This window comes from Heloderma suspectum, chromosome 1 (assembly GCF_057233095.1).
Source record: "Heloderma suspectum isolate Gila_16-S chromosome 1, 16-S_ref, whole genome shotgun sequence".
Lineage (NCBI taxonomy): Eukaryota > Metazoa > Chordata > Lepidosauria > Squamata > Helodermatidae > Heloderma > Heloderma suspectum.
In genome coordinates this window covers 55,125,745-55,147,331 of record NC_139458.1, presented here as the reverse complement: position 1 = coordinate 55,147,331, position 21,587 = coordinate 55,125,745, and the positions used below count along the sequence as shown (strand labels likewise).

General features: G+C 44.8%; 1 long non-coding RNA gene across 2 annotated transcripts in view; it reads right to left on the bottom strand.

Annotated features, from left to right (window-relative positions):
- Positions 1-21,277, bottom strand: part of LOC146357262 (uncharacterized) — a 44,881-nt gene extending 23,604 nt beyond the window's left edge. The window contains exons 1-5 of one of the 2 annotated variants that reach the window (XR_014786643.1): positions 21,113-21,277; positions 18,816-18,952; positions 16,439-16,553; positions 11,939-12,163; positions 4,136-4,298 (exon numbers count right to left, since the gene is read on the bottom strand). This is a non-coding gene — a long non-coding RNA (uncharacterized LOC146357262). The remainder of the gene's footprint in view (positions 1-4,135; positions 4,299-11,938; positions 12,164-16,438; positions 16,554-18,815; positions 18,953-21,112) is intronic. The other variant, XR_014786642.1, reaches the window with a different exon arrangement.
- Positions 21,278-21,587: the final 310 nt, after the last annotated feature.

Sequence of the window (21,587 nt, the reverse complement as noted above, 5' to 3'; positions counted from 1 at the left end):
ATTCCTAGATATGTCTGATCTGGCCATGGTCGTGCATGCCTTAGTTAGATCCCATTTGGACTACTTTAATGCATTCTGTGTTGGGCTGCCTTTGAAAACTGTTCAGAAACTTCAGCTGGTCCAGAATGCTGCAGTCAGACTGTTGACCAGGGCTGGTTACAGGGAGCACGTGACTCCCTTGTTACAACAGTTTCACTGGCTACCAGTCTGTTTCCAGGCACAATTCAAAGTGCTGTTTATGACCTATGAAGCCCTATAAAGCTTGAGACAAGGCTATATGAAGGACTGCCTTCATCCATACGAACCTGCACAGGTCTTAAAATCTTCAGGAGAGGCCCTTCTTTTGGTACTGCCACGTTCAGAAGTGCATTTGGTAGCAATGCAAGAGAGGGCCTTCTCAGTGGTTTCTCCCATGCAAAGGAATTCCCTGCTGAGGGAAGCTAGGTTGGATCCCTCACTGCTGTCCTTCCACCGGCAGGCAAAGACACATTTTTATTCAAGTAGGCCTTTGGCATGTAAGTGGGCTGTTGGGTTGGGTGCTGTTTTTATTCTCTTTTTTTGTGTTCTAATTGTATTTTAATATATTTGTTTTATCATTGTTCTAATCGTTTTTTATTTATCTATGATTGTAAGGCTCCTTGAGTGCAATTTTCTTGGTAGAAACATGGGGTACAAATCAAATAATTAAATAAACTAAAACCAAATTTGATGCAGATTTGGGGGTTATTCTCGGGCAGAATATCTGAAGAATTTCAAGGAAACTCAAAAGAGTTTTAATCATATTTCTGAAATTTCTCAGGGGGTGTCCTGCACATTCATAGTAAGTAAATTTGAACGGTCTTATGTTGGTGAATCATCTGAGGAATGTCAAGGAAAGCCAAAATAGCTTTCATAAGGCTGGCAAAATTTATTGTGGTGGGGATGAGGCTTTGTACTATCCCTAATTTCTCTCGCACAGCCCCCACGCATCAGTTCTCAGGTAAGGTGAAAGGGAACTCAGGTCACTTTGATGTCCCTTTCTCTCCCAACATTCCTCCAATAACAGAAAGGTGACACCCCTCACAGCTCTAAACAGTTGTTAGAGGTTAGCAATGGGGTATCAGATGGAATTCAGGCACTTTCCCCCTCATTCCTGCCCCTCCTAATGGTTCTAGTCTGTGCGCCCCTAAATGTCATAGGAACGGAGGAGGCTGCCTTATACTGAGTCAGACTATTCATCCACCCAGTCTAGTGTTGTTGACACAGGGACTGGCGGTGGCTCCCCAGGGTTTCGGGCAGGAATCCTTCCTAGCCTGACTTCGAGATGCTGGGGATTGAAGCTGGGACCTTCTGCAGGCCAAGCATATGCTCTGCCACTGAGCCATAGCCCCTCCCCAAAGGAAATTAGGTAATTTTCATTGGGTCAACAGCCTGTCTTAGGAACATAGGAATCTGCCTTATACTGAGTCAGCGCATTGGTCCATCTATTGTGTACACTGATTGCCATCTTGCATGTTGAAGAATGTTGGGGGACGATTTTAACCCCAAGCAAGACACCCGCCCATAGCATACCACTTCCCCACCCTTGTGAAGTGCAGGGCCTTGTTGTGCCCCACCAGAGCAGAACCATGCTTAGAAGCCCCTTTTCTGCATCTTATTTTTGTGTGGCTGAACTGGGACATGCATTCTGCTGCCAGTCAGTGTCGACAATACTGGACTAGATGGATGAATGGTATGAGCACAAATGGGAAATCTATCACCACACTTTTCAAACTGCTTAACATAAGCCCAGAGACGTCTGTGGATTCAGTGGGGAGAGCTATATGGAGGATCTCCAGATCATTCACCATTGCAGTTTTTAGGTATTTGGGGCATTGGCTAAGTTAGTACATTGTATATTTGCATATGCATTGTACATTTTATAAAGAATGTCCGCTGTCAACCAGCAATCAGCAACTTGATCCACTTCTAAGTACGAGATGATATTGTCATTATGTTGCCTCAGATCATATTTATGGGACTGAGTGACAATTTTAGTTTGCGCTTAAGTTAGCAGCTTTATTTAATGTTGATTTCCCACCAAGAATCACAGCATGATTTAATTTGGCTGACTATAAAGCAAGGGAACTGTGAAACAGTGAGGTCACTGAAATATGTGGCTCTGATATCCCACTATTCTGCCTCATGTATTGTTGTATTCATTTGTTTGTGTTTCAGATTTATATACCACCTCATATTAAAAAGAACAAAGTGGTGTCCAACAAGTAGGGCTGGGGAACACCCCTGTCTGAAACCCTGGAGAGCTACTACTAGTCAGTGTAGACAGTACTGAGCTGGATGGACCAATGGTCTGTCTCAGTCAAAGGTCGCTTCCTATGTTCTTATGAAGTAGTAGAGTGCTGAGTGGGCAAAATGAACTGTGCCACTTCATACTAGAGGTGGTGGGCTGCATGTATGAATAATCAATTTGAGAAACAACTCCTTGCATGTACTAGAGCAACAGGGAGCAGTCTGGGCTAGAATCTTTCTCCCTGATGTATTCATTTTTTACATGTAGGGACATGTTCATGTAGAGAAGCATGCAAAATGGTTCCCTCCACCTGCAGTCTGAAGTTGTATAGCTGATTAAGAACGTAAGAAAAGCCATGCTGGATCAGACCAAGGATCTATCTAGTCCACATTCTGTTCACATAGTGGCCAACCAGCTGTCAATTGGGAACCCACAAGCAGGAAACCAGTGCAACAGCATCCTCCCACCCATGTTCCCCAGCAACTGGTGTACATAGGCTTACTGCCTCTGGTACTGGAGGTGGCACATAGCCATCATGACTAGTAGCCATTGATAGCCTTCTCCTCCAGGAATTTGTCCAATCCCCTTTTAAAGCCATCCAAATTGATGGCCATCACTACATCCCGTGGAAGTGAATACCATAGTTTAACTATGTGCTGTGTGAAGTACTTCCTTTTATCTGTCCTGAATCTCCCACCAATCAGCTTCATAGGATGAACCCGGGTTCTAGTATTATGCGAGGGGGAGAAAAATGTCTCCCTATCTACATTCTCCGCACCGTGCATAATTCTGTTGACCTCTATCATGTCTGCTCTTACCCTCCTTTTTTCCAAGCTAAACAATCCCAGCTGTTGTTACCTTTCCTCATAGGGGAGATGCTCCAGCCCCTTGATAATTTTAGTTGTCCTTTTCTGCACTTTTTCCAGCTCCACAGAATCTTTTTTTTTAAGTGAAGTGACCAGAACTGTACACAGTATTCTAAGTGTGGTCGCACCATAGATCTGTATAAAGGCAGCATGATATTGGCTGTTTTATTCTCAATTCCTAATTATGCCTAACATGGAGTTTCTGCAACCTTGTTCTGCTGCATATATAAGCCAGGCCATAAGTAGAGGCAGAACACAGAAAATGGATGGGACCTTCCCCCACCTCCCCACCATGTCATAGTGACTGTAGTCAGTGGAGGCTGACTCTGTGTCAGGGGGGCGGTAAATCTGCTCCGGGTTTCAGTCAGAACCAGCAGGAACTCTAAAGGAGCTATCCAAGGTGCAGAAGCATGCACATTCAAGCTGTGGGCACCTACATTTCTCTGAGTAGACTAATGCAGCACCTGTATATATCAAAGGATCTCAAGGCTGGAAACCTACGTTCAGAGTTTCAGCAGAAAGCAACACCATCTGCCTTCTTCCCGTTCACCCGTTTTTGTGCTATTTGGGGTTGAGAGGGATGTCAAGGAAAAGAGAAGGAGGATCCCCACCATCGGGACCGGCCCCAACCTCCCTGCGAGGGAGGACCACCCAGAATCCGATCCTGGGATCCCCTTCCCAAAAACAGGACTGGCCAAACCTGGCCTTTCAGTCCCCCCAAATACCCAGTAGCCACCATCTTAAACCAAAAGGCACTGAAATTAGCACTGAGGTTATGCAGAGAGATCACACCAACTAAAGGTTGGATAAAGGCTTATTAACCTTTATCCAAGGTTAAAGGGGACTGCGGTGGCTTAGTGGTTAAGATGCTGAACTGCAGACCGGAAGGTTGGCAGGACAGCAGTTCGAGACCCGAGTGCCATGTCACGGAGTGAGCTCCCGTCTTCAGTCCCAGCTCCTGCCAACTAAAGCAAGAAATTGCAAGTAGATAAAAAGGTACCGCTTTGGCGGGGAAGGTAACAGCGTTCCGTGCACCTTGGTGTTCAGTCATGCCAGCCACAAGACCACGGAAGCGTCTTCGGACAGCGCTGGCTCTTCGGCTTAGAAATGGAGATGAGCACCACCCCCTAGAGTCGGACACGACTGGCTGGAGACACCTTTACCTTTTTAAGATCAACATAAAGCGGTAGAGGGAAAGGGAAGAATGGAAGTAACAAGTTACACAAGAGGGTCCAAAGCCAAATCACTTAACTATAAACAGAGAGCTTCATGAATGCACACCCAAGCAAAATAATAAATCTACCTGGCCTATCCTTCAATACCTAAGTATGGATCTCCCTGGAAAGCAACCAGCCGTCTGCAGGTCCAGGACCACCAGGATGAAGGGAGACCCCGTGCCTCGGCCTCAGCCCACTTCTAAAGCCCAGCCCTGGCAACCCAGGGCCGATTTTGCCTCAGCCAATCACTGGCTCAGTCCCTGGGTGGGCTGCCCTGGCCTCTGAGAGGCTGGGACTCCCCAGCACCTCCAGCTGTTGGCACTTTCTAGTTAGCAGGGGCTGCGTCTGGCCTTGGGCCAAGGAGCCTCTAGATTACACACAATCCCAGGTGGTTACGTCCGACTTGACAGCCTGACCCGATCTTATGGAGGAAAGCAGGCCGTTATCCTTGACAAAGGCTATTTCTGTCTTTCTTTGCAGCTAAAAGAGCACTTTACGATTGGCAACACTGGAATATGTGGATCATGATATCACTGTCAACATAAAACAAAGATACAGAGAGAAATGTCTAGCTAGCAGCTAAAGGGATTATATTTTTTCAAAAGATGTTTTTAATCACTAAATTAAAAGCGACTAACCCACCTTGCACCACTTGGTGGCAACACTTCCATATTTGATTTATTGAATCTTGTCAGTATTGCTGCTGTTCCGATAATTGAAAAAATAAGTGTGGGCCCTAGACCAGAATATTGTACAACTAATTACAGCAGATATCAATCCCATCACCACCACCAGTCCCCCCCCACAACAAAAAAAACCCATAAGGCTTTTCTCCCCTTTCAATTCTCCAAAAGCAATAAATAATGTGTTATAACGCTATGCTGCCTGGAGTATTTTAATAAGAATTTTTTACATGCCTCAGAAGCGTCATTAAAAGCCTTGTTAGGCTGCCATCTCATCATAAATAGGATCCCGAAAATATTTTCCATGAATTTAATTTCCTTCTCAGCAGACATACCACAACAAAGAAAAACTGCTGAATAACTTAAAACACAACTTAGATTCTCAAATACTGCAAACTTTGTCCCAAATTGTTTGCAACGCAATGTCGGAGCAATTGCTATGCAGCACCTTCGGCTACATTTTCTCTGCACTGGGTCTCAATGGAGGGCAGGAGTGTTCCTCTTGAACAGATGAGAGGGGGCATTGCCTGAACAGTTCCCACCCACAGCAGCTTTTCTCCTCCAGCTGGGTCTCTCCTCTTAAGCTAATATCACTCTCCAAAAATATATTGACAGTTCTGTGCTCTCTTCCCCTTCAGCAGCATCATACCTTGTACGTCTTATCTGGGCCATGGTATAATATTGCGGACGGCTCTGTTCATGAAACACTGTATCATAGGCTAGATCTACACTACTGCTTTATAGCGATATTGAAGTTCACCGATAAGTGTTGGGGCACATGACACATTCAATACACTGTTTTTGTAGTGTTATTTCCTGCTTTTTATTTCACATTATCTAAAATACTGGAACAAATGTCGCTCTCTGTCCTACGAGGCATAAATGTGCAAGAGGGATATAGCATTACCATGAGGGAATTGTAACGATATGACACGGTGTAGATCTGGCTATAGTAATCATAGCTAGTAATAATAATCAATGATCCATCTGTAAACTTTCTTATTTGTCCTCCCAGTGTATCTTACTCATCATTCAGAGAGATTGCCTCTACTCTAAAAAGGATAATTGTTTCACCAGATTCATTCATTTCCTGTGGCCCAAAACCATGAGCAAAGTGATCTATACCTAGTTTCAGCCAAGGGAGATCTATGCAGGGAAGGAAGTTTCTTGATGCAGATCTAGCTGTCACGTAACTATTTACCTGCAGCAATAGCTGGGTGGGGGCCTTGATCTATAGCAGGGGTGCAAAACTGTTCTGATGCGGGGGAACAGATTGACCCCCACCAGGCCCACTGTGGGCCACACGCACTGATGTCATCACAAATACACCCCGCCCGTGCTGGGAGAGATATGGAGTTCCGTGTGCCCTCTCAGCAAGGAGAAAGGGACTCGACTGGCACTTGGGAAGAGCAAAGGCTCCTAAGAATATAAGAATGTAAGGAGAGCCCTGCTGGATCAGACCAAGGGTCCATCTAGTCCAGCATTCTGTTCACACAGTGGCCAACCAGCTGTTGATGGGTGTCAGGTTTCCCGATCCCTCAGGCACACAGGCACATAATCCGGTGTCAGATTGCTCAGGCAATCTGACACCAGACACCCAAATCAGTGAGACTTCTTACTGTAGGAAATCTTATGACCAAAGCTTAATGGTTACACTCTTTTCCAGACAAGACAGAGGTACTGTAGGCTGAGAAACCAACTACTTCAGATGGAGGTTTACAACTAGTCTTAGATGGGGCTGCGCTTCCCCCAAAAGGCTAAGTGCGCAGTCTGGGAGTCCTCCTGGACTCTGAGATAACTGGGGAAGCTCAGGTGGCTGCTGTGTCCAGGAGTGCTCTTTACCAGCTTAGGCTGCTGTAGCTCTATCTGGAGAGGATGGATCTTGCCTCAGTTGTCCACACACTAGTGACATCCAGGCTGGACTACTGTAATGCACTGTACATTTATTGTTGTTTTTATGTGTTTATCACTCTTAATACTTTAACCGTTTTTATGTATTTTATTGCTGTAAGCCACCTTGGGAGGGCTTCTGCCCCGAAAGGCAGCCAAGAAATGTTCTAAATAAATATAAATAACATAATTCCAGAACAGTCAAAAGCTAAACACTACACCGTGACTGAGATCTTCATCAATGTGGTTTCCTTGTTACCATCTCCATGGCTTTGAACACAAGGGAAGGAAACTGGGATTCTTGGTGTATCCAACCCAGGCAATGAAAGGGTAGATACTAGAAAGCTTAAACAAAACCACATCCACAGAGAATTAGTCCAACTTTGAATCTTTCATTGGAAACTCAAGGTTACATGCTTGAGGCCTATTAAATCCAAGGGTAAACCCACACAAGCAAAGAGTTCTACGCCATAGCTTGTGCCTTGGTAACATTACGCTGCATGAGTCCAGACAAAGAAAAGTCCAGGAGTCAAGATTAAACAGCACCTTGGGCCAACAACAAGGAAGACAGATAATCCATGGAAAACATAGTTCAAGGTCTATGAAAAGCATCACAGTACTTTTCATGGCAAGTCCTTAGCAATCCAAAGTTCCAGTTTGAAAGAGAGTCCATGTGCAGAGTACCTCCAGAGGCTCAGTTAATGGTAAATCTAAATAGAGAAGGTTTCAAGCAATGAAGATGATGTTCTTAGCAGAGGCTCCTTGCCTTTGCTTCAGCTTAAAAGTGGAAAGCGTGACTGTAAGACACCTCCTCCGGACCCCTTGACAGACAAGGGCTTTTGGCCTTGCAGCGAGGCCCCTGTCTAAACAGAGTGTCACTGCTCAGCCCTCCAGCATTGGAGGGTGACCCTGGGTGATCCTTCTGCAAACCCCACCCCACCTCTGTCAAGTTCTCACAGACAGCTCCCAGCCTCCCTGTCTGCCAAAGCCATACCAGCAGGTGGAAAGGGACTTGGGTGACTCCCCCTGGCTCTGCTCTGGGAACACTGACAGAGAGAAGCTCACACAGATTCTGACAGTCCAGAGGCTGAATAGGCTTAAGCCTTTTGAGGCTACTTCTAATCAGATCCTGGCTATAAACTACAAGGCCCGTTGCCATGCTGAAGCTGGGCCCTGATAACAGGAAACCCAGAAGCAGGACATGAGTGCAACAGCATGCTGGAGGTAGCATAGAGCCATCAGGACTAGAAGCCATTGATAGCCTTCTCCTCTATGAATTTGTCTAACCCCCTTTTAAAGCCATCCAAATTGGTGGCCATCACTAGGTTTTGTGGTAGTGAATTCTATAGTTTGACTATGTGCTGTGTGAAGAACTTCCTTTAACCTGTCCTGAATCTCCCACCAATCAGTTTCATGGGATGACCCCGGGTTCTAGTATTTTGAGAGGGACAAAAATGTCTCCCTATCCTTTCTCCACACCATGCATAACTCTGTAGACCTCTATCATATCTCCCCTCACTTAACCCCTACTCCCTTACTCTCCTCTTACTCCCCTTACCCTTCTCCTAGTACTGGCCAAGTCCCTGGCTTTGCGTGGCTCCCAGTGCCCTGTAGACGTGGCACAAAACTACTCAGCCCACTCTTCCCAACATGGGCTCATTTCCCAGTGCCTGCATCTGCACAGTTCTCTCTGATCAAAGATCAGAGGTAACAGCAGGGATGCCCACCGGAGGATACTTAGAGGGTTTGCAGGCCAGATTAGGCCCATCGACCAGAGGTTCTGCACCTCTGATCTACAGGTCCCAGCCATGTCATACAGAGATGATTCAACCTCTTGCACCTACCCAGGAACCTCATTGCATTCTAAATGTTTGTACTGCCGCCTATTGCTGAACTACTATTCTTTATCATCGATGCAACACAGATGTGTGACACAGATGGGTATAGAGAAAGGGGCAGCAAGTCCTTCAGTAGCATCTAAAGCACCATCCCTTGGACCAGGAGCCCGGAACTATGGTGCAGTTATCTAACAGGAAGGAGATTACAGGCAAGCGGAGCAGAGCAGAACGGTTAATTAGCTCAGCTTGTTGGATGCTAAAGCGAACATCTAGGGCTAATTGTAGAATTATGTCCATGGTGATAGAGATTAAAGACTTATAGCAGTTGCTAAAACCTGATAAGACAGAGGCACTGTGTGTAGGTGGTTCCAAAGTCCAGGAAACTGGTGTATTACTTGTTCTTGATGGGGTTGCACTCCCCATGAAAGAGTAGGTGTGCAGCTTGGGGGTGTTCCTTGACCCCTCATTGTCACTAGAGCCCCAAGTGACCTCAGTGACTCGCAGCACCTTGTACCAGCTTTGGTTGGTTTGTCAGCTGTGGCCTTTTGAATAGCCTGGCTATCGATGATCCATGGTCTGGTAATCTGCAGGCTGGATTACTATAAATTGTTATATCCATAGGGGGGCAGATGTCCTACTTTGTAAAGTAGGACAGGCCTCTGTTTGAAGGGCTAGAGGACAGTCTTCTATTTGAAGGTGTCCTCTATTTGAAGGGTTGTCTAATTCAAATCTGGTTCAAACATAAAGAACTACAAGAAAGGCAAGCAGAAGCCTTGAAGCTGCCCATCAAGAGCACCTGGACAGCAGACTGAGCAGGCACAGAACTCACCTGGTCACTGTCTTCCACGCCATACTGAAATGTACTGTATTTCTATTTACAGTACTTATTTCTAAGTTTGCATCTATACATATCAGTTAGTAAATGCAAATGTTATGCAAATCTGTGTCCTCTTCTGTCTTCCTATTTGGTGATGTGTAAGTGGCCCGCCTCGGTATACATAGGGCTGCCCTTGAAAATGGTTTGGGAGCTCCAAGTAGTATGGAATTTGGCTGCTAGAATTCTGGCTGGTTATCAAAGTGGAACCACGTTACATCAGTTCTGAATGAACTACACTGGCTGCTGCGCCTAATTCAAGTGCTGGAACTTAACTTCCATGCCCTAAAAGGCTTGGTGACCCAATATCCAAAGGAGCACCTCCTCCCAGACCAACCTGCCCATGCATCATCATCATCATAGGCCCTTTTCTGTGTTCCATGCTTTATGCACCAACCAAAGAGGGGCCCCTCACTGTCTTGATGCCCCAACTCTAGCATCCTCTCCTGAAGGATACCTGGCACCATCACTGCATTCTTTTCTGTGCCAGTTTAAAGCCTTTTTATTTGCCCAGGCAATTTAAACTGCATTTTACCTGATTGGATTCTTTATTCAATGATCAAAAAATCTGCTAGTTTATGACCAGAGTTAAGGCTGTCTCATGTTGGCTCAAGCTCCACAAAGCCAGGAAACTGGAAGCTAAGGCCAAGGCCTTACCAGTCGTTCCGTGTGATCAATAATGAATGTCACAAATTATGCTTGCTTACAACTTACCTTCCATGCACCCACTCTTTCCTTGGGTCTTTCAGGCCCAAATCCAGATGCAGAGGATGGAATGCCTGGGACCAGCAAAGATGCTCCACATTGTCCTGGTCCTGTATTGCCTTATGAATCAGATGAATTTTACTGTATTGCTAGAGAAATCCTCCTGTGACTTGACCCATGCCTATTTGTTCCTTGTAAGCAAGTGCAATTACTGATCACAGGGCATGTCTGTTAAGGCCTCAGCTTTAGCTTCCAATTCCCTGGCTTTGTAGAGCTAGAGCCTATTTTCAGCACTTTTTAACTTGCTGTACCTGTGGCAATTTCTATCAGATCGCTTTGACATTTTGCATAACTGTAGATCTCATTGGGTAGATCATGGATGCAAAGGTTTGTGTTATATGAGCTTGAGAGGGGTCATTTTTATAAGCAGTAGAACGTTGAGGTTTATACAGTTCCAGTTTGAGTGGAACTGGGGGGGGGGTGGCTTCTCAATTAACTAATGGGGCACTCCTGTACCTCTTTAATACCTCTAATTTGATTGTTTTAGTGTTTATTAACATTTTATGTTGCTTTAATATTGTATTGTTTTTTAAGGTATAACCACTCTGGAATACCTTTTGGATGAAGGCACAGTTTATACATTTTAAAAACAAAATAGAATAAGATAAATAAGCTTCACAGCCTATGACCATTCTTTTCTTCCTCCAATGTACACCATCCATAATTTTGTGTGTCCTTAATGCATCCCGGCATGTATCAAAGAATCCCACAATGCTGAGTCTATCCATTCAGGTTTACAGCACCACCACCATCTTACTGTGCTCAATTTGTATTAATAAAGTCCAGTGATCTACTTATCTTTTATCTATTCCCATTTATCACAATTGTGGCCACATACTACAAAAGGAAACTAATGGACTATGATCAGCATTTTGTTTGTTTGTGTTTTAAAGGAAACAAAGTGAAGATTTGTTGCCCAGAATGCTTTCTATCAACTTCAGCCACTGGCCACTGTAATTCGGTGATCACCAGTTTAGACAATTGTTTGTAATGCACACCAAATAGAGCTTCTGTAGAAGATGATTCGGGAGCTTCAGCTCCTGCAGAAGGTATTAGTCCACCTGTTAACAGGCGTAGAATGATAGTCATCCCAATTTAGCTAGCCCAAGCCCAATTTAAAGGGCTGGTTTTAACCTTTAAAGGCTTAAATGGTTTGGACCCAAGTTACTTGAAGGACCTCCTTCTCTCATACCAGCTTTCCCACACTCTGAGGTCATCAGCAGAGGCGCTTTTCATCTGCCTGTTGTCAAGGGTGGTTAGGCTGGTGAGTACAGGGGAGAGGGCCTTTTCAGTGGTGCCCCACACCTCTGGAGCCAGCTTCCAGCAGGAGGTCATCGGGCCCATTGTATTAGTATTTGTTATACTGTATTTGTTCTTCATTGTATTATATTGTTTTTATCTTGTACACCGACGTGAGAGGTTTCTACACTTACAGGCAGCCTAGAAATCATTTTGAATGAATGAATCATCTATTTTGAAGCATCTGCTCTGGCTGCCAGTTCATTTCTGAGCCCAATTCATAGTGCTGGTTCTTACCTATAAACCCTGAAGTGGCTTGGGTCCTTACAGCCTCATTGAACGTCTTCTCCCATATGTCCCTCTCCCCCAGCATTTAAGATCTTTGGATGAGGCCCTCTGGAGAGGCTAGATTAGGCTGTCCGTTGACAATGCTGGCTGGGGATTATGGGAGTTGTAGTCCAACATATCTGTAGTGCACCAGGTTGGAGAATGTTGCTGTACAGCTTCCTCCTTTCTGGTGTTCTGGAAATGAATAAAATCTTTTCTATTTCAATTGGTCTTAGAATATTAACTCTGGGAACCCCTCCACTGGGGGAAAAAGATTGGAGAATGGCAGAGGAAACCTAGCAATCCTAGGTGGGTTGCTTGCTATTGTTCTCTCCTTTTTTGGTATTATGATGTGGTTTTAGTTTACATGTTATTAATTTTTGATGCTTTTTTCCTTGTTTTGGTTAGGGATACTGTTTTTCAAATTTGTATGAAAGCTTGATGTAGAAATATTTGTAAATAAATAACAATAGATAAGATCAGGAAATGCTGGAAGAATGGTTAAAAGAATAGTTAACATTCTGCAAAGTTTTTTTTTAATTATATGCATATCCTGCTGCTGTATGGGGCTGTTAGTGATCTCCCATACAGCTTTCTGATGAGATCTATACTTATGTAGCTTTTAGAAATGCAGAAATGTCCAATGGAGACTGGTGGCTCCGATATCAGTGGGGTGGTAAATCCGCTCCGGGTTTCAGTCAGAACTCTAAAGGAGCTATCCTTTAGAAAGCTCCTTTAGAGTTCTGACTGAAACCCGGAGCGGATTCACCACCCCACTGACATTGGAACTACCAGTCTCCACTAGAAATATCTGTTGTTCCTGAACCACATGTTGAGCCCCATGCTTTGGGTTGGATCTGGATTTAGGCACATGCAGCTGGGCTGGCTGAAGCAGATTTCCCCACTCACTCCTCCCCATAGGAGCCCCATCAGACCCCCCAACTATGTTACTACACAGAAGTTTGGGAGGACTCTGCTGTATGGAAGTAGGCTGCACTGCAGAGAGAAGTGAGGAATCCCTGAAAATCGAGGCATCTCCTCGAACAGAGCCCTTGAACAGAGCCTTTCTATTCGCAGAAGGCAGATCCTGGACCCAACCCAACCCACTATCTTTAAAATATATAAGATAAATCATGTCATTTCCACAAATACTCATTTGATCCATGGAACTCTTTTCCAGTAGACATAGGTGTAAGTCAGAGGTATAACTAGGTTTTAAAAGACACAAATGCAAGAGGTGGATGTCAGGAAAAGGAGAACCTTTAAAACCTCCTAAAGCAACCAGATTTAGCTAACAGAAAATCAGCCGCTATTGTGCAATCTCTAATCAGGTTTTATGTTACATCATGCAAATGTCTCCCCATTTCCTGATAATAACCACATTTGTCAAACCTACTTTAAATCCTCTTTGGCTTTAGATAGTCAGTTCCTTTTCCCTGACTAAGGCTTGGTTCACATGTAAAGGATAATAACCATGGTTCCCCAATATGAGAATGACTTGCGGTGAGCCTTAAGCTCATCTGCTCCAAGTAATCTCTCTGCCCCTCTTGTGCCTGAACTTTAATTCTAAACAGAGTTCCCTATTTGGAAAGCAACCAGGATCCTACTATGACCTCACTCAGTGGAGGTTGGTGGCACCAATGTCAGTGGGACAGTGAATTTGCTCTGGGTTTCAGTCAGAACTCTAAAGCAGTTAGAGTTCTGACTGGTTCAGACTGAAACCTAGAGCGGATTCACTGCCCCACTGGTATCAGAGCCACCGGCCTCCACTGACCTCACTAATTGTAGTTTAAACAAACCACAGCTCCCTGAATTGGGACATCAGAGAGAACCGTGGTTAGTTTTAAAGCAGAAGCTCTTGATCTTCTCTTCATAGGCATGAGAGGGGAGGGGGAGCATGTGACCCTGAAGTTTGCCATGTCTCTCTCGTAGTGGGAAACCATGTTGCCCCATTATACAGGAACTGATCTTAAGTTTCTAACACATTACATGCTTGTGTGTGTAATGAAACTTGCTTGCTATGCTACATTGGGAGGGGACAATTGTAATGGAGGAGATGCTTGGCGCTCCCCACACTCCAAGTTTTCTTCTGCAAGTTGCTCTTCCAACTGTGGGTTTCACAATGAGCACACCCCCCCCCCGCAACTGGTTATGTGGGAGGGGGTCTAGTTTTCAGAGAGGGGAAATGGAAGGGGAGAGTGACAGGTGAGGAAATGGTTAGGTGCCCCTCTCCTTCTACTTCCCTACTTCCAGTCACACTCTCCTGATGCTGCTTTGGAGCAAGGGAGCATGTCGTGCTCGTTTCTGTTACACGCACTTGCCGGTAACATGTCATAAGACTAAACAGCAGTTTGCTGGCTGGCAGCGTAGTAGTTAAATCAAATGGAGGAAACAAGATGTTGAGGGGCGGGGGGACCAGAAAGCTAGAAAACCATTTGTATTGACACTTGTTTTAAAACTAAGGACATAATTACCCTGTTGCAAGCCTGTGCTGCAGAGAAAGCATCTTGTTGGGAACTAATTAAAGAATTATCCAATGTTTAGCTTCTCATAGATAAAGAAGCATAAGCTTTGAAGCAGAAGTATTTGCAGTGAATTTTGAAAACTCTCTAAAGACTGAGGAGCTTAAGTCAGTTAAGCCTTTTCCTTTGCCAATTAGACAGCTTTTGAACTATCTTTTTAAAATTATGATAGAAACTGCCAGTGCCTTTGAAATGTGAGCAATTTACTTCTTAATCTCTATCCAGTGACACATTATAATATAATGCCATCAGAACAGAAACTGGCATCAGGTGGGGCAGTCAGAGAAGAAGGGCTGTAGATATCACATCTCAAGGCAGGTTTCAGGGAGTGTATTTGTATGCGCCTCGTATGCAAGATTATATCTTGCTGAATTTACTCCTTTCCCATACTATTTACAAATATTAGTGCCCTGCAGAAGTTATTTGTGGGGGCTTTCACTGCTATCCACTATAAACTTGGAAAGCAGAGGAGCACATGTCATGATGATGGTGGTGGTGATGTTGTTGTTGGGTTCTGCCTTCCATGGACAGGAGGGCTCCACTCAGAGAGGCAGCTCCACCCAATCTGGGGGATCCCCCTTCTTCCTCTGCACCCCAAACGCCATTCAGCGGGGTCCCCTGGCTCTCTGTGTGGCATTTTCACAGGCCTGGAGGAGCTACCATGGGGAGTTGCACGAGCCTAAATCTGGATCTGACCCATTGTTGTTGCTGTTGTTCAGAGACCAGTGTCCAAGTCTCACTTCTTGCATCAACCCTTTGTGTGATCTTGGGAAAGCCATGATCTTTCAGCCTCATCTTCTTGGGTGTAGAAATGGGAATAATATTGACATGCCTCACAGAGTCATTGTGAGGATAAGCAATTTGTTCTGAAAAAACACTTTACAAAATTAAAGGTAAAACTATGAGTAGCAGTAGATTCTCTACTGAAACTTAAACAAGCTTCAGCATATTTGCTGGGATGACAATTTTGTGTTATTAGAAGGTGCTCACAGAAAAATTCTGGATGGCAACCTGGATGGTATAGGGGGGAAATCTGCACAGCTTTCAGTAGAAGGTGTGCTGGGTGGCTACATCTCCAGTGCAAAGCTATTCGCTGCAATTAATGGGAAGCAAAGAAAAGAGAAACTCCCTTTGTTCAAAAATAAAAGCTGCCCTCACAAGCTACTAGCTGCCACTGTTAGCATCTGACTCTTCTTATGTGGGCGTGTTACAACTACTATAGCTAATTAGGAGGTATGGTGACTGCTTGTCAGCTCTGAGTTAGCACAATCAGAATCATGGTGGCCTTGATGTTCTCATGAGCTTGTGCTTGGCTTCTGCTGCTTGGGAAAGGAATGTAATAAAAGAGGTCTTCTGTTCATGCTTTGTAATGCCAAGAGGTGTAAATAAGGATTAAGCTGAGATAGCACCTCAGGACTTTTATATCTGTATGGGTGATCTGATGATGCCAGCATGGATAAGCTACTCTGATCTCCTATGGAGAAGGAATGTCACCTGATTGCACCCCAATTTGTGTTGGAATGAACAGTGCAGCCTGGGACAGAATTAGTTGTATTACAGAACTCGAATGCCAGTAGGAAGGTCTGTATTAGAGGTCTCCAGTGTTTCATGTGGGGCAATGATGCCAAATGCATCTATCTTTGCTCTTTGCATTAGGACTCCAGAGTGATAAGGAAAATGACCTCTTTGACTACGTAAGGCAGGAGTCCCCAAACATTTTGGGTCAATGGGCACATTGGAAATATTGAGAGGGTGGGGTGGGCACTATCACAAAATGGCTGCTATGGGCAGGAGCCTGAATATTCACAAAATGGCTACCACGGTTGGTCACAAAACACCCATTTCTCAGAAGGCTAACTGGTGAGACTAAAAGTAACTTGCCCAAAAAACCTAAGTACAAGGGATGGGGACTGAGCTCCAACACACAAAACCACTATTTTGAACTCACAGTTTTCGCTCCAACACTCATTTCACAGAAGGAAACTGTTGAGGCGCAGAGATGGGAGGCCCACAGGCATTTTTGGAAATAAAGTTGAGGCTGACCCTAGGGATGCCGGAGAAATCTGCAACAGAATCAAATGAGTTCATATTTCTATGAATTCAACCTGTGGATTCTGCAGTAGACTGGCTTTACCCGAGTTAGATGGATTCTGCAGACGTATGAACCATTTTTTAAAAAACTTTTTGGAATTTTATGCATGTTTAGTTATAGAAAAATATGTAAAATCACTGGCCAAAAATGTGCATTTCCCCCACAGGCTAAAGCATGAAAATGAGCATTTGGAAAGATTTGCACATTTGGGAAGAATTTGCACATTTTCACATGTGTGAATTTGTGCAAATTTGAAAAAATCTGAGTCCATCAATGAGCAGACAATAAAATGAAAGGCACCTGACAATCCACAAAATGGACATGGAATGGATTTTCGAAATCCATAGATCCCTAGCTGAAACGTTACTTTGCAGCATGACAGCCTCCCAGTTATTTTTTTTTATAAAAATATATTTAAAAATAAAATAATAAGGAGAGGCAGGGAGGCTGGTGGGCGCCAAGGAAGGTGTCTGCAGGCACACTGCTGCCCACCGGCAGCATGTTGGAGACCCCAAGGAGTCACAGTTGCTGTAAATCAGGGCTCTGGCTTGTGGGCCAGCTGCGAATCTCCAGGCCTCTCAGTACACTCTCTAAGCTGCACACCCTCCCTGGCCTTGGTCTGGGGTTAGGCATTATTTACTCTGTCCTGCCCTATCTCCCAAATACAGTGATGATGAAAATAAGCTTGCACAGGTTACGGAAAGAGATTACATAGATGCAAATGTCTCTTCCGCCTGCCCATTGTATACTGAACAAAGTTAAGAGTCACATCTGTAATTCCACCCACTTCTGGCTCTGGTTCTGCCCACTGCAGCAGTGTGGAGCCTGACAAGTTTTTGACCACGGTAATGCAGGAAAAAGGTTTCCCACGCCTGCTGTAAATGATTTATTCTGAGAATCCAATACTCTGTTTGTTCTGAGCTAGTGTTCTTTCTTAGGGGCAACTCCTTTATAATCCAGCCCATTCAACCAAGAGATGTGTCTACTTACAAGGACTGATCAGATGATCAGTTTTATATTTAGTCATCAGACCATCACAAAACAAATGTTTAACAAGAGACAGTAGATATCAATAAAAAGATCACATCTTTACATAAAGTTAAGACAGCTCCAGATCATATAAAGGCCGTATTACAGAATAAACTTAAAATTATGGATCTTTAGCTAAAATAAGTAAAATTACACAAACATGTATACAATTATATAAAATCACTTACAAACTTAAAGTTCTGAACCTTCCTGACAAGACACAGCACAATCCCTAGCAGCAGTTACTGTAGATAGAAAATGTGCTGTCTGTGCAGTTAGATATTTATCTTTCCCACAAAGCAGATATATTACAATCTTGTGGACAGACCTCCCCAAATATTTCTCCAAAATCTGACCCAAATATTACTTCCTGTGTCTGCTTACAAGGACTGGAATTAATAATTGATTCCAGGAGATTCTAAGACCTGGTTTGCACATAATGACCAACCATGGGTTAATTAACCCAAGCATGTGATGACATCCCATGGTTGGTCAGGGCTGCATGCAAGCAAGCATGCTGGGTCCCATCCACTTGTTGCTTCTGCTTTGCATCTAGTGTAGCAAACAACCCAGGAACACCCTGTTTCTGGGTTGTTCAGTGAGATGTGCGAACCCAGCATACTGGGCTGTTGAGGGAGAAACAACCCAGATTTTTAACCTAACCACAATTCACGGGTTTAAATTCTGGGTTGTTTCTTCATCAACAACCTAGAGTGCTGAGTTCAGACGTTGCAGCACAGGTTTTTGCTAAACTGGGCACAAAGTGGAAGCAGCGAGCAGGCGGAAGGCTGCTTGCTCACTCACATACAGCTCCAGCAACCAATGTGTTAAACAACCCATGGGTTGTCGTTACGTGTGAACTTGAGTCAATGAGATGCATCTCTTGGCTAAATGGGATGGATTATATAAAACTTGTTCTTGAGAAAGAGCAATAACCATATGGCACTGGAATCTCAGAATAAAACATGTTAAGGTTTTACCCTTAAAGATGGCCTAAAAATAATTTAAATCAATAAATAAACAAACAAATCAATAAAATGACATATGTAGTTATCGTTCTCTCTCATGATGGTTTTCTGCCCTTTTGTTTTTTCTTCATAGCATGGACTACTGTACACATGTAGTGAAGCCTAGAGGAGCCTCAGGGGTGTCTTGGGCCACAGTAGACATCCAAGACCTTATACATAAATCCTGCTATGCTTACCCAGCTTTGAGTGGGCCGCGGTGGCTTAGTGGTTAAGATGCTGAACTGCAGACTGGAAGGTCGGTAGGTCAGCAGTTCGAGACCCGAGCGCTGCGTGACGGAGTGAGCTCCCGTCTTCAGTCCCAGCTTCTGCCAACCTAGCAGTTCGAAAGCAAGAAATTGCAAGTAGATAAATAGGTACCGCCTCGGCGGGAAAGGTAACAGCGTTCCGTCCACCTCGGTGTCCAGTCATGCTGGCCACATGACCACGGAAGCGTCTTCGGACAGCGCTGGCTCTTCGGCTTAGAAACGGGGATGAGCACCGCACCCTAGAGTCGGACACGACTGGTTGGGGACACCTTTACCTTTTATATTTCAGGGCTGCAGCACCTACCCAGGTTCCCTTTGGAAGGAGATCACTGAAAGCTTAGTGGCATGCGCTTTCCCCAAAATGGCTCTCACCTTCCAGAGGAATGGCCAACTATTTCCTAGTTATTACGGGCTATTCACCTGTAATTTCTCTAACAAAAGGAGATACTTGACAACTTTGGCAGGACTATAAAGGCAGCCTCCAACAGTACTTGAACCCATTAACGATCTCCTGTCCAAAGTTCCAATCTTTCAACAGTATTATAACCCTGCATAGTGCATGATGTGCACCAAGCCCAGCTTTTTACAGGCCGTGCAGTACGTGCTTGTTGTCTGAAGGCAAATGATGTAACAAACTTGCTGAAGCTAAGCAAGAGAACTGGGCCTGGATGGGAGATGATAGTATTTTTATGCTGCACTGAGCTCCACAGAAGAAAAATGGCATATCCATATAGTAAATAAATAAATGTAACTGTAAACAAAGTATCAGCACAGGTTTCATCATTAGCACTGAATATTCAGCTGCAAAATATCATTTCTACAGGAAAAGCTTCATTTTCTGTATGATTGTAGCAATCTCTATTGAAATGAATCTGTTGTTGTTTTTACCGTGAGCATTTCTCCCAGAAAACAGAGGAAGGGGAGTTCAGCTTTCTGAAATTAATTCCCGCAGAGAAGCCTCCTTCTCTCTTGCTACAGAGAGAAACTCCCACACAGATGAAGAAAAAAAAACAAACCCTGAGATTGTCACATCCTTGGACCCCTTTCTCTCAATGCTGCCTGGCAGCACAAACACAGGCAGTTAAATGTTTCGCTCAACTTCAGTGTGGCAGATTTTTCTGCAGAGTTATTAGACCCAGGGACAGATTTGAGTGGGTCTGGGGTGCAGGGCCCTCTGTGGCTTCCCCCCATGTAAGTGGGCCATGCTCAACTTACTGGGCAACAGGGCACGAGAAGCAGCAGTGGTGACAGAGCTGAGAGGTGGTTGCACCGAGCAGGGCTGGCCCCGGGATAAATAGCACCTTGGCAAAGAGTGCCTTTGGTCCGTGTGTCTGCCCCCCCCCCCCCGCCCTCGATCAGCTTTGTAGGGCCAACCCAGAGGGTTCATGGGGCTTGGTGCAGGTGTGATATTGGGAACTCTGCTGCTGCCCTCTACAAGAACCCGTGCATATGCGTACAAAGCTGGGGGCCACATGCCAGAATATTGCATGTACAGGCTACATCTGAGAATTCTCGCCTGCAGCTCCTCCTTGCCCTGGGGTCAAGCAGAATGATAGATGTGCTTCATTTTTTCTTACACGGGAATAAAGGAATAGGGGTTGCGCTTCTCCTGAGTACCTCCTCCAAATTCCAAACCCCTTCTGACAGAGCTTCTTTTTGCTTCCAGGGGCTCAGTCTCACAGGTCTTCTGGTTGTGGCCTGCTGCTGGCCTTTACTACTCACTCAGGAAGGATTCCTGCCTTAAGACCTGGCCTCACACCACTCCTATGCCTTTCACTGTGGTAGCGGCCACAGAAAATTGCTCTCCAGTGGCACCTTGCCTTGAAATCTTAGGTGGCACTCACTCTCTCCTTGAACTCCTTCCCCTGTGGGCCTGGAGTTCTTTCTGTGACAATTAGATGTTGAGATTCAGTGTCACCTTACACTCTAATATACCAATTCCTCTTTTTATGAAAACGTTAAAAAAATACCAAGAATTCTGGTGAGCAATGTGGCAGGATCAGGGCAGGGGCCAATGGTATGCACAGGAACTGAGGCAGCCCCCCCCCCCCGTGCTTTGTGGGGGCCTGGGGAAAATTGCCCCAGTTGCTCCTTCCCCCAGGCAGACCTGCATCTCTGCAGTGTTGCTAAGTTGTATGGCATGTGCAAGATTGCAAAACATAGCAGTGTAACAGGCCCTGCCAGTCCCAGGCTTTCCCCAGCAATGTAAAGGCCCCAGAGCAATCTACCTGTTATTTGCTGTTCTGCTTTCAGTGCACTCCTGATCCAGTTCTAGGATGAAATCTGTGCATTGGGCCTGGGTGGTTCTCAAAAGAGTTGTAGGCCTGTATTCTTTATTATGTTCAGCGCACACACAAAACCGCTCCTGTTGCAAGCTCTCTTCCCTGAGCTCCAACACTCCCTCCTCAGCTACAAAAAGCAGGCCCTCTGCTGGAGTGATATAATTGGTCTTAAAGGGACAGTATCTCCCAGGCTATAGTTTCTTCTTCCATCTGGTTCGCTTGCTGCTTTTTTAACTTTGAAAATTACCATTGCCCCAAAATATAGAGCTGTAGTGACCATGTGACCAAGCCTAGCAACTGCCTTGTATGCCAACCGGTTTTGTTCCAGAAGTGAGGCTGATACCACCATACCACTTACCATGGTGGGGTATATATAAGTGTCTTAACTGGGGTATTTGTGAAAACGTCTTCTAAAAAGCTG